This window comes from Bubalus bubalis, chromosome 3, assembly GCF_019923935.1.
Source record: "Bubalus bubalis isolate 160015118507 breed Murrah chromosome 3, NDDB_SH_1, whole genome shotgun sequence".
Taxonomy (NCBI): Eukaryota; Metazoa; Chordata; class Mammalia; order Artiodactyla; family Bovidae; genus Bubalus; species Bubalus bubalis.
This window is the reverse complement of record NC_059159.1, coordinates 151,149,883-151,162,485: the sequence shown is the minus strand read 5'-3', so window position 1 is coordinate 151,162,485 and position 12,603 is coordinate 151,149,883.

Sequence of the window (12,603 nt, the reverse complement as noted above, 5' to 3'; positions counted from 1 at the left end):
GCTGATACAAGGCTTTGGATATTAACCAATACATTCATTCATCCATTCATTCAATAAGCATCTGGAGCTCGCCAGGCATCTAGGCTGGCAAACATTAATTGTGTCATTAAATGGTCTGTGACAGAGCGTGGGGATCTCAGGCAGGGTTTAGGCTCAGAGGTGAGAGAGGTGGGTGGAGTTAGTGAAACTGGCAAGGACAGCTGCTCACCTGACACAACAGCCTTTCAATCAGGACCTCAGAGAGTGGGTCTGAGGCCATTCCCAGGGTGTGATTACTTCTCAACGTGAATGACGGCCGTCTGCTGCGAGTCAGACGGGAGAATCTCTCTGCAGTGAAGGAAGTCATCCAGGAGCATTTCTGTACTGGAGGGCCCTGGAGGTGATGACTTACCACAGAATCCACTGAAGGACAGCGGATGCAGCCAGGACGGTGCCCTGCGTGTTTCTCTTTCCCTCTGTGGGCAGACTTTGCTCTGTGACATTTTCTCCAAGACAGATTCACCAGGCATCCTTTGTCAGGCCAGCATCATGCTGGTGCTCATTGAGTGGGTTTTCCTGGAAGAATTAACATAACCAATTGATTGAAATAAAGTCCCAGGTTGACAGGACAAGGAGGACAGGCTGGGGATTTTCTGGGCTCATGAAACAGATTTTGTGGCAAAAAGTGTGTGAGGCTTTGAGATTGCAGGAGAAGGGAGGCCACATTAAAAAAAATTATTTATTTATTTGACTGTGCTGGGTCTTAGTTGCAGCAGGCAGGATCTTTTGTGAACTCTTAGTTGCGGCATGTGGGATCTAGTAGAGGGATCTATCTACAGGGATCCCTGTAGACGGATAGAACCTGGACCCCCTGGATTGGGAGTGTGGATCCTTAGCCACTGGACCACCAGGGAAGTCCCGAGAGGCAACAATTTTAATTGCATCGAATATCTTTACAGGCTGCGTTTTTGTACATCTCAGCTGACAAGGCTCCTCTTTTCTCCTCCCTCTCCCAGCTTCAAAAGAGACCCAAGAAACCGCAGGCTTAGGTGGCTCCCCTTCCAGGTGGGTGTCAGATAGAGCTCCCTTCAAGAGCCTCTGTGGTGAGGTTCCTGGCTCTGCAGCCACTTGCATCAAGATTTCTGGAGCACTTACACTGTGAGAATGTTCTTAAATCTGATCATACAGACAAATATATACATAAACAAACCATGTTTGCTGTCGTAGTTCATCCCAATTTGTAGAATTGGTGGGTTAGAAATGCTTTTCCTCCTTCCCTGTGTGCAGGCAGGGAGACTTTCTGACCAATAACCTGAGATGAGGGGTGAAACCCAGCCCCAGAGTGTCCTGCTGCTGCTAAGTCGCTTCAGTCGTGTCCAACTCTGTGCGACCCCATAGATGGCAGCCCACCAGGCTCCCCTGTCCCTGGGATTCTCCAGGCAAGAACACTGGAGTGGGTTGCCATTTCCTTCTCCAATGCATGAAAGTGAAAAGTGAAAGGGAAGTCGCTCAGTCATGTCCGACTCTAGCGACCCCATGGACTGCAGCCTACCAGACTCCTCCGTCCATGGGATTTTCCAGGCAAAAGTATTGTAGTGGGGTGCCATTGCCTTCTCCGCCAGAGTGTCCACCTTATTCCAAAACAGACCCCAATTGGTTGTGTGGTTATAGATGCATTTTGAAGCCTCACTCACCTAAAGCAAGTAAGGCAAAAACCAGTGAACAAGAAACTGAACGGTGTCCCCCCTCCACTCAAGACCCTTTGAGCCAGGGGAAGAAAATTTATAGGAGAGGTCAGTTCACCCTCTCGTTTTATAATAAACTCCAGTGGCAAAATTCTCTCTTCCACATTTTAGGAACTGCCCTTCAGTTATTTGCCCCTTCCTCACTTCCGTGAGAGCAAAGGTCATTTGAGGACTTGTTCAATGGAAAAATGATAGTGCCTCTTTGTCCCTGCCAGGGCTTCCCAGGACCTAGGTTAGAAGGGGAGGAGACAGGCCCTCTATTCCCAGGTGGTAGGTCACTCCATACTCACAGGGCTTCCTGTCTCCACATTCAACCTCTTGGTACCTGTACCAGTCAGCTCAGGCTGCATAACAAAGCAGCACACATGGAGTGGCTTAAACAACAGACATTTATCCCTCACAGTTTTGGAGGCTGGAAGTCCAAGATCAAGGTGTGGGCAGGGTTGTTTCTCCCGAGGCCTCTCTCCTTGGCTTGTAGACGGCCGCCTTCTCCCTGTGTCCTCGGTGGTCTTCCCTCTGGGCGTGTGTGTGTCTCAATCTCTTCTTATAGGGATACCAGTCTGCCGGGAGCCACCACAGGAGATCCCACCCCTGACAAGGTCATGTGGAAGAGCCATGACAAGCAAGGCAGATCATGGCTCAAGGGGCCTCCTGAATCTGCTCGAGCATCTACCCCAAAACCAGAATCTGTCTGTCTTACTATTTTGTAATTTTCACCAACTCTTCTGACATTAACAGGGGGGCTATCCCCGACTACCTTTCTCTGGAAAAAATCAACTTAGGGCTTTAGTTAATAAGTCTCCTGGGCATGAAAGGAATATTTCTATTTTAACCCCTCTGTTGGCATTCTAGCTTGCCTGACAGGTTTATCCATACTCTTGCAATTAACACACATGGTTGTTCACAACTCCCCAACCTTGAAAGGCACGGGAAGCCAAAACATTCTAAAAGTCCTAATGAGCATAGAGTCCTTTAAGGGATGAAAAATTATTAGAATAGATAGTACTGGTAAAGGGCTTCATTATTGGGCCAATGCTTGCTGCCAAGTTCCCATATCCCTTATCCATTGTGCACCTGGAAGTGCATTAGTTAACATAGTTGGAATGTAAGAAAAACAAGTAGCAGCCTTGGAATTAACCACATCAGACCTTTGAGCTAATTGGTTCTTTCTTTGTTGTGACCCATTGCACCTTTGCTCTGTGAGAATGTAACTTTATTTAGTATTTTCTGAGTCTGGGAAAAATAGAGAAAAAACACTTTAAGAGAAAATAAGTTTTCTGGTTGAGCAGCCTTTATCAAAAAAGGGTCATAAAATGTCCACAGGCTTCCAAGGCCAGAAGATAATGTACACAACATTGTTTATGGGAAAGGTATGCAGAAAAAATCCTGGTTTCGATAAAGACAAAACAGATGTAATGTTTGGGCTGACTCTGTATGACTTTGCATCTTTCATTTCCCTCTATGTACAAGTCAAGGTATAAAAGTTCCTTTTGAAAATAAAGTTATGGGCCTCGCTCACCGAAGCTTGGTGTCCCCGTGTCATTCTTTTTTTCCTTTTCTCTCTTTTTCTCTCTCTGTTCTTTCAGGATGACTCCTTGGAACACAGGAGCTTTGTTGGCTTTCTGTGTAAACCAAGGAAGATCAAGCCTCTTTCTCTTCTCTTTTATCTATCCCTAATCGCCTAAGCCATCATCCTGAGGGTACCCCTGGATCCTGCTGGGGCTGGACGCCGGCACCAGGCATTTTGGATTAGGACCACTCTAACTTCATCATTTTAATGTAATCACCTCTGTGAAGATGCTATCTCCAAATACAGTCATGTTCTGCAGTACTGAGGGTAATTGAATATATGGATTTTGGGGAGATGCAAGTCAGCTCATAACAGCACTCAACTTCCTGAAAGCACTCTGCACTGAGCAGAGACATCTGCTTCAGCTTCTATGCTATGAGTTTACCAACAAGCACAGAAACAGTGGGGGAGGAGAGGAGAAGGTCCAGCCAGCCTCACAGAGACCTCTTTCCTTTCAGAACCATCAGCTCTCCTGTACTGCCCACCTTAGGTGGCCTCTGGGGTGTAGGACATGGAACTGGAGGACCTCTTCTTGGGGCCAGGCAGGTGGATGTTGTGGCTGGCAGTTAATATGGCAAATGCGTGGATACCACCAGGAGCAATAGTGGCTCTCTGGAGGCTGGAAGCTAAGTGTGGCTAATCCAAGACACCACGCTCTACTGAGACCCCAGAGAGACGTCTGCCATGGGGGAGCCTCCAGAGACTTAGTGACTCACCACCTACCAGGCTGGTGCGCCATGACTGGCCGCCCTCCACTGCTTGCTCCCTCACCCAACAACATGACAGCGGTGACAGTAACTGCAGAGGGCTTGCTCTTTCCCATGAACGTCCACTCGTGTGCTCTCCTCCCCGTCAGTGCCCACAGGAGCTCCCAGCCCCAACTTTATGATAGAATCCAAACTCCATGCCCTGCACTTCCCGCCACGCGTAACCTCACGCAACTTGCTCTGTCCATTTAAACTCGAGCTTCAGAGCTGCAGTGATGGTGTGAGTCCTTCCACCTGAAATGGCAAAATAAATGGAGTAAGTGGAAAGACTGTTCATCCTCCTCGCACGGAGGGGGGCTCGCTCCCTCCCTGGGCCGCTCTCCTGGCTAGGTCCACTCCCCACGTCCAGCAAAGCCACATCCTGAGAATGCAGGTGGGAGAGATTAGGGAGTCTGAGACATTTTGGGGGTGACCTAGGACAGTGAGATCTCCCAGAATGGTGCATTCCTTACTCCTTTCTGCAGGCCCTTAAAAAGATGTAGGGGCACCTGTATATGGACCATTGATCTTAAAGAGGAAAGAGCTGGCAGAAAACATGAGCAGAAAAGGGGACTGTGGCCTTCTCAGGAATCATTGCACGCTCTCCCTTTCTTTCAGCATCTGGAAATCTGAACATAGATCTTCACTCAGTGGTGTGAATTCTGCCGATGTTACAAAAAAGCCTGTCGCCTTCTGCATGATTGCCCCTCCTGGACCAGCTTGATGCGTCTCTCTGCCAGCTCTGGCCTCGCTGTTCCTCTGGCCCCATCGTCCTTACAGAGATGAACTTCCCACTCTCATCCATCTTCCACTTGCCACAGGCTCCTTCCTTCACCAGGGGCTGTTGACCAGGGTGTTGACTGCAAAGGTTCTCAGGTGTGGCAACCTTGATTACTGCAGAGCCCTTGGGTTTCCTGCATTGCAGGCAGATTCTTTATTGTCTGAGCTACCAGGGAAGCCCCAAACCCCCAAAACACAGATGATAAATAGAGCTCATATGACGAGTTTGGACTTCCCTGATGGTGCAGTGGTAAAGAATCCATCTGCCAATTGCAGGAGACACAAGAGGTGCAGGTTCAGTAGCTGGTTTGGGAAGATCCCCTGGAGAAGGAAATGGTAACCCACTCCAGTATTACTGCCTGGAAAATGCCATGGACAGAGGAGCCTGGCGGGCTACAGTCCATGGGGTCGCACAGTCAGGCATGTCTGAGCACACACACACACATGGCTGGTTTACATAAAAAGTGAATATTTCTGTGACAGAACTAGTGAGCAAGTGATTACTAGAGAAGGCATTTGCAGTGGTTGAATCCAACACGAGATTCCTCCCCATGTTGTCTGTGAAGCTCTTGCAAGTGACAAGAAAGGACATGGGGAATGTGATAAAAGCATGAACGGGTGTCTTACAGAAGAGGAGACCAAGAGGCTCACAGGCCCTCTGGAGACATTAACCCCCACAGTCATTGGATACAAACTACAAGAGTCCAGCTGGGCTTGGAAGACTGCCTGGACCGTGTGGAGGGGCAACATGGTGGATGGCACCAGGGTGGGACAAGCAGCAACTAGAGGCCTCAGATTAGAGGTTCAAATAGGTAAATAACATTCCACATGGCAGGATACCTTGATTCTGCAGATCTTGGAAGACTGAGGAGCAGAAAGAGGATGTAGTAGTGGTGCCTGGGGATGTTGCTGCAGGTCACCTTGCTTTGGAATCAGCATCACATACAGGACTCCGGCCTTGACCTGAGAACCAGGCGGTCAGTTTCCAACACGTTTTCAGCAGTGACCTGAGTACAAGCAGCATGGATGGCTATTAAAAACATCACAGTGAGTGAAGACAATAAAATACAGAGTGAATTATGAAATGGGTAAGCAGTATTATCATTTATGTCATTGAACATACACACATGAGAAAACCCCACACACATCCCAAAACACATGTAAACAAATATATGTACAATAAGACCCACAGAGTGAGTTCCTCATGATCGAGGAGGGTTGTGGAGTTAAAAGGGGGCATAAACATGGGAGAGATAAAAAAGAAGAGGTGAGTCGCTTGTTGGCCAGTGATGACACTGCGCGTGGACCTCTGCCCAAAGGATAGAAAATGAAACTCGCAAATTCAAGGTTCGACACCTGCCACACCCATCAGCATGACTAAGTTACTAAGACGGAAAACTTCAAGAGCAGGGCGCACTGCTCGGGGAGTGTGGATTGATGCAGTTGTTTCACTGCTCTGGTTTGACTGATTCTGCTAAACCTGAAACTTTGCACAGCCTGTGACTCAGGGATGCCAAGGTCTATCCCAAGAGATCATACAGCACCAGAAAACACAAACTAGGATGTACATAGCAACGCTGTAGTTAACAGTCCCAAGCTGGGAGAGGCTCATGGCCCATCAGTAGCAGAATGGATAATCCTTTGAGGTATAGTTACAAAGCAAGGATGTGCAATTACCCATAAGAATAGTGATGCATTTCAACAGTTAGTAAGAGGTGAAAAGAATCAGACACAGAGAGACCAAGACATATGTTTTCTTTGACACAGTGCTATGAACAGGTGAAGTGGATCTGAGTGGTTAGAAATCAGGATGGCCATTGCCCAGGCAGAGGGGTTGGAAATGAAACTGGTCTCAAGGGTGCCCCTGGGGTGCTGGTGACAGTGTGTGCACCTTGTGAAACTCCATCAAGCCATGCATCTCTGTTAGCTTTCAGTAAAAAGGAAAAAAAAAGAGTAAGACAAAGAAAAGCGAATCAGTTTAAATCATAGGAGGGCAAATAATAAGAGATCACATAGGAAATTTTGCTTATTAACAAAGCATTAAAATACACACAGACTGAGGGCTCCCCGCATGGGGGGCTGGGGTCAGAATACAGGGTGGGTGGTCTACTGCCTGTGAGTGGTGCTGAACCCTGATGCACCCTGATAAAAGAAACGGTCACATACTGAGGTATGGTGAAGTCATTCTGGCTTGTACATGAGTTAACTTGAACATTATGCTAACTAAAACACCCTGTTTGTGGCCTATCGAACAAGCATTGTACATCTGCTTTAATTATTAAAGGAGAGAGTGTCTCTGACTCTTGACCAGAAGTAACAAATGTCCATGTTAAAAATAAAGATTAAATGCCTCCCTTTCTGGGATACCAGCACATCCACATTTAATTTATATGTTTGATGAGAACTGACACCGCTCCACTATTGAGCTTCAATCCAGTGATGACATCTGCTTGGCCTTTTATTCGTTTGTTTTCTGTCTCTTGCTGGTGTCTTAGTTCTTCCTGCATAGCCCTGCCTCTGTTTTGCTTCTTTTCACACATATTTGTTGCTGTTGCCTTTAGAAAGAGAATTCTTTCTTCCTTTTTTTCTCTCTCAACTTGGTTTTTATCGATACATAGAAAAGAAGCCCCCATAGCATGTAAAATTGTCACCAGCTGATTTATGGCTTTTATGACGGTTGCTAAGTTGAGATACCAAGGGAACATTTCATGCAAAGATGGGCTCGATAAAGGACAGAAATGGTATGGACCTAACAGAAGCAGAAGATATTAAGAAGAGGTGGCAAGAATACACAGAAGAACTGTACAAAAAAGATCTTCATGACCCAGATAATCATGATGGTGTGATCACTCTCATAGAGCCAGACATCCGAATGTGAAGTTAAGTGGGCCTTAGAAAGCGTGATGTTTTTTTCTACGAATAAAGCTAGTGGAGATGATGGAATTCCAGTTGAGCTATTTCAAATCCTGAAAGATGATGCTGTGAAAGCGCTGCACTCAATATGCCAGCAAATTTGGAAAACTCAGCAGTGGCCACAGGACTGGAAAAGGTCAGTTTTCATTCCAATCCCAAAGAAAAGCAATGCCAAAGAATGCTCAAACTACCGCACAATTGCACTCATCTCACATGCTAGTAAAGTAATGCTCAAAATTCTCCAAGCCAGGCTTCAGCAATACGTGAACCATGAACTTCCAGATATTCAAGCTGGTTTTAGAAAAAGCAGAGGAACCAGAGATCAAATTGCCAACATCCGCTGGATCATCAAAAAAGCAAGAGAGTTTCAGAAAAACAACTATTTCTGCTTTATTGACTATGCCAAAGCCTTGACTGTGTGGATCACAATAAACTGTGGAAAATTCTGAAAGAGATGGGAATACCAGACCACCTGACCTGCTTCTTGAGAAGCCTATATGCAGGTCAGGAAGCAACAGTTAGAACTGGACATGGAACAACAGACTGGTTCCAAATAGGAAAAGGAGTTCGTCAAGGCTGTATATTGTCACCCTGTTTATTTAACTTATATGCAGAGTACATCATGAGAAATGCTGGGCTGGAAGAAGCACAAGCTGGAATCAAGATTGCCGGGAGAAATGTCAATAACCTCAGATATGCACATGACACCACCCTTATGGCAGAAAGTGAAGAGGAACTCAAAAGCCTCTTGATGAAAGTGAAAGTGGAGAGTGAAAAAGTTAGCTTAAAGCTCAACATTCAGAAAACTAAGATCATGGGATCTGGTCCCATCACTTCATGGGAAATCGATGGGGAAACAGTGGAAACAGTGTCAGACTTTGTTTTTCTGGGCTCCAAAATCACTGCAGATGGTGATTGCAGCCATGAAATTAAAAGATGCTTGTTCCTTGGAAGGAAAGTTATGACCAACCTAGATAGCATATTAAAAAGCAGAGACATTACTTTGCCAATAAAGGTCCGTCTAGTCAAGGCTATGGTTTTTCCTGTGGTCATGTATGGATGTGAGAGTTGGACTGTGAAGAAGGCTGAGCGCCGAAGAATTGATGCTTTTGAACTGTGGTGCTGGAGAAGTCTCTTAAGAGTCCCTTGGACTGCAAGGAGGTCCAACCCGTCCATTCTAAAGGAGATCAGTCCTGGATGTTCATTGGAAGGACTGATGCTAAAGCTGAAACTCCAATACTTTGGCCATCTGATGCAAAGGGCTGACTCATTTGAAAAGACCCTGATGCTGGGAGGGATTGAGGGCAGGAGGAGAAGGGGATGACAGAGGATGAGATAGCTGGATGGCATCACCAACTCGATGGACATGGGTTTGGGTGGACTCTGGGAGTTGGTGATGGACAGGGAGGCCTGGCGTGCTGCAGTCCATGGGGTCGCAAAGAGTAGGACACAACTGCGTGACTGAACTGAACTGAACTAAACTGAGGTTGTGTCTGGATTTCCTGAACACGTGGTGGTGTCAGTTTTCATGGTGGTGGTTTCAGCTTTGCCTTCTTCACTGTTTCCAGCTCTTGTGTTCCCCCCTCACCTTAAACCAATATTTACGTAATGAGAATATTTCTGGTATTTCATTATAAAGATTGGTACTTATTTTTGGTTTAAAATATGCTTTTAAATCATAATAAGAAAATACTCACTTATTGTTAAGTGTTTTTTAAAATTTAATCAGGAATGGATGCTGAGTTTTCTAAAATATCATTTTAGCTTCTCTGCAGATAATTATGTGGTTTTTCTTCTTTGACTTACTAATGTTGTCAGTTGTGTGAATTGATGTCCTAATTTGAATTATCCTTGCATTCCTGAGGGGTAAATCCTACTTGGCTGTGGTTTATTATTATTTTAATGAGCATTTTGAATTAAATTTGTTAATATTTTATTGAGGCTATTTGCAGAGATATTCACATATAAATCTGCTCATTTTGTGCTCCTGCGTCTTGCCCTGCCCAGCAGCATGCTGCCTGTGAATGTGCCACTCTTCAAGACAGTGTACATGGGCCAGCTTTTCATACCGGTGACTCAGCTGTGCTCTTTTTGTACTTTTCAAAGTGTGCTTTTCTTTTGGCAAATAGAGAGTGTCGTGTGCATGCTAAGTCACTTCAGTCGTGTCAGACTCTTTGCCATCCTATAAACTGTAGCCCGAGAGGCTCCTCTGACCATGGGATTCTCCAGGAAAGAATACTGGAGTGGGTTGACATGCCCTCCTCCTGAGGATCTTCCCAACCCAGCAATCGAATCCAGTATCTTTTGTCTCCTGCCTTGGCAGGAGGGTTCTTTACCACTAGCGCCATCTGGGAAGGCCCAGGGAGTATGATGCCTGGGGTTAAAATCTGTACTGAGACAGAACCTCTTAGGTGTCTTTGTTCACTTTGTCAGGCCTCACCTTCCTCACTTGTAAAATTGCAGTATTATCACACCTCTTTTATAAGGCTGCTGCTGCTTTTAAGTTGCTTCAGTCGTGTCCAACTCTGTGCGACCCCATAGATGGCAGCCCACCAGGCTCCCCCGTCCCTGGGATTCTCCAGGCTATTGGAGATTAAATGGATGAACAACATGAACAACACACACAGACTTGGAAGAACAGCATCCAGTAAAGAATAAATACTATATAAGTGTTTGCTATTATTTTGACCAATGATATTATTCACTTGTTAATAAACAAATAATACTCATTCATTATGATTCTCTCATTCTTCAAAGAATGTCAAGTTTAACTGGAGGAACCCCGTGCTGGCTTGATGCCTTTAAATGCTCAGAGTTGGATGTGTGTGGGAAAGGGCCTCTTGTACAGTCTAGCACTGAGGCCTGCGGGTGGGAAAATCGTAGAAGCCGCTGAGCCAGCCAGCAGACTTGGAACTAGTGTTTCCTTGCTGGTTGAAACCCTCTTCTGTCCTCCCACCATTTGAGGCTGTCGGCTGCCTGGGTAACCTGGATGTGAGTGCGGTGAGTGGGACCTGTTGTGGTGGTTGCCATGGCAGAGTTGCTGTTTCCAGGCAAGGGTCAAGTTAACTCAGCGGCTAACTCCCAGGTCAGTGCATTTAGTCCTGTCCTGGAAAATTCATCAAGGGCTTTGAACCATCTGGTGGCACCTTGGAGTCTAGCCTTGAGCACGCAGGGCATATGTGCGTGTTAGGTTACTTCAGTTCTGTCTGACTCTTTGCGACCCTATGGACTGTAGCCCACCAGGCTCCTCTGTCCATGGGGATTCTCCAGGTAAGAAAACTGGAGTGGGTTGCCATGCCCTTCTCCAGAGGATCTTCCCGACCCAGGGATCGAACCCAGGTCTCATATCTCCTGCATTGTCAGGTGGGTTCTTTACCACTAGTGCCACCTGGGAAGCCCTGAGAACGTGGGGGACATCACACCAGATAAACTGCTGCCTGGAGCTGCAGGCCACACATTCCCTCAGGATCACACCCCACCTACACACATCTTCTTGCAGACTTCAGTCAGATCATGTCTAGTCACAGAGAAATGTTTTCAAGCCTGAGGCAGCAGCCTTCTTCGATAGCCTCTGTGGCTGCAGACCCTCTGGTTGGGTTTAGGGGTAAGTTGTTGTTTAGTCACTAAGTCGTGTTTGACTCTTTTGTGACCCCAGTCTCTTCTGTCCACGGGATTTTCCAGGCAAGAATACTGGAGAGGGTTGCCATTTCCTTCTCCAGGGGATCTTCCCAACCCAGGGATCGAACCTGCATCTCCTGCACTGGCCGGCAGGTTCTTTACCACTGAGCCACCAGGGAAGCCCTTAGGGGTAACTACCTGTCGTATAATAAAGGGTACATCTAGTTTTTGCCCTGGGATCCTGGCACAGAGCTTCTAAACCCTTAGGAATTCCTGAATGATAGGAGTGTTATTAGTAATGAGCCCTTGGACCACATATAAGTTTACGTACTGAGGAGACTCATGATGGATGCATAGAATCCATCAGAATGGGGTGGTCAATCCAGAAGCACCAACCACATGATTAGAGGGTTGGGGCTTAGAGCCCCCATCAGCCAGACTTCCCACCCTCCAGGGCAGGGGGAAGGGAATGGCTGGAGATTGGTCTCAACCACCTGGCTGACCAACGATTCAACTGGTCATGATGATGTCATTAAACTCCAATGAAAACTCTGGACACCAAAGCTTCCTGGTGCTCTCTGGTTGGTGAACATGCGGATGTGCTAGGACATGGTGTAGCTTGACATACAGGAAGAGTGTCACACAGAAGTTCTGTGTTGGGGACCCTCCCAGACTTCATGCTATGCATCTCTTCATTTGGCTTGTCCTGATCTGTATCCTTCATAATAAAACTTAACCAGAAGTGTAGCGCGTTCTTGAGTTCTATGAGTTTCTAGTGAATTACCAGACTTGGGGGTTGGGGGTCATTGAGAAGCCCTCAGATTGGTAGCCAGTTGGACTGATGTATAGGCGGCCTGGGGAATTCTGAAGTAAGGGATAGTCTTGTTGAGAACCATGCCTTCTAATCTGTGGGGTCTGTGCCACCCAGTGACACGTAGTGGGACTTTGGAGCCTGGTTGGTTAGTGCCAGAACAAATTGCGGTGTACCAGGTGAGATGGTGATGGAAGGGTTGGTGCTAGGAAAAAGTGGAATTAGCTAGCATGACTCAAATCACTGAAAAATATGGTTTTGGGGGAGAAAAGATAAAAGGGTGGGGAAGAAGGAAGTTTTGATTCCTGAGTGGCTGTGGGGTCTCTGCCCGTGGTATGGAGCAGCTGCTATGCTGATGTCAGTTCCTAGAGGTAGAAGTTCCCAATGGGATTTAGAGATGATGAATCCAAATTCTGGGGAGTTGGCTCAGTGGATCTGTAA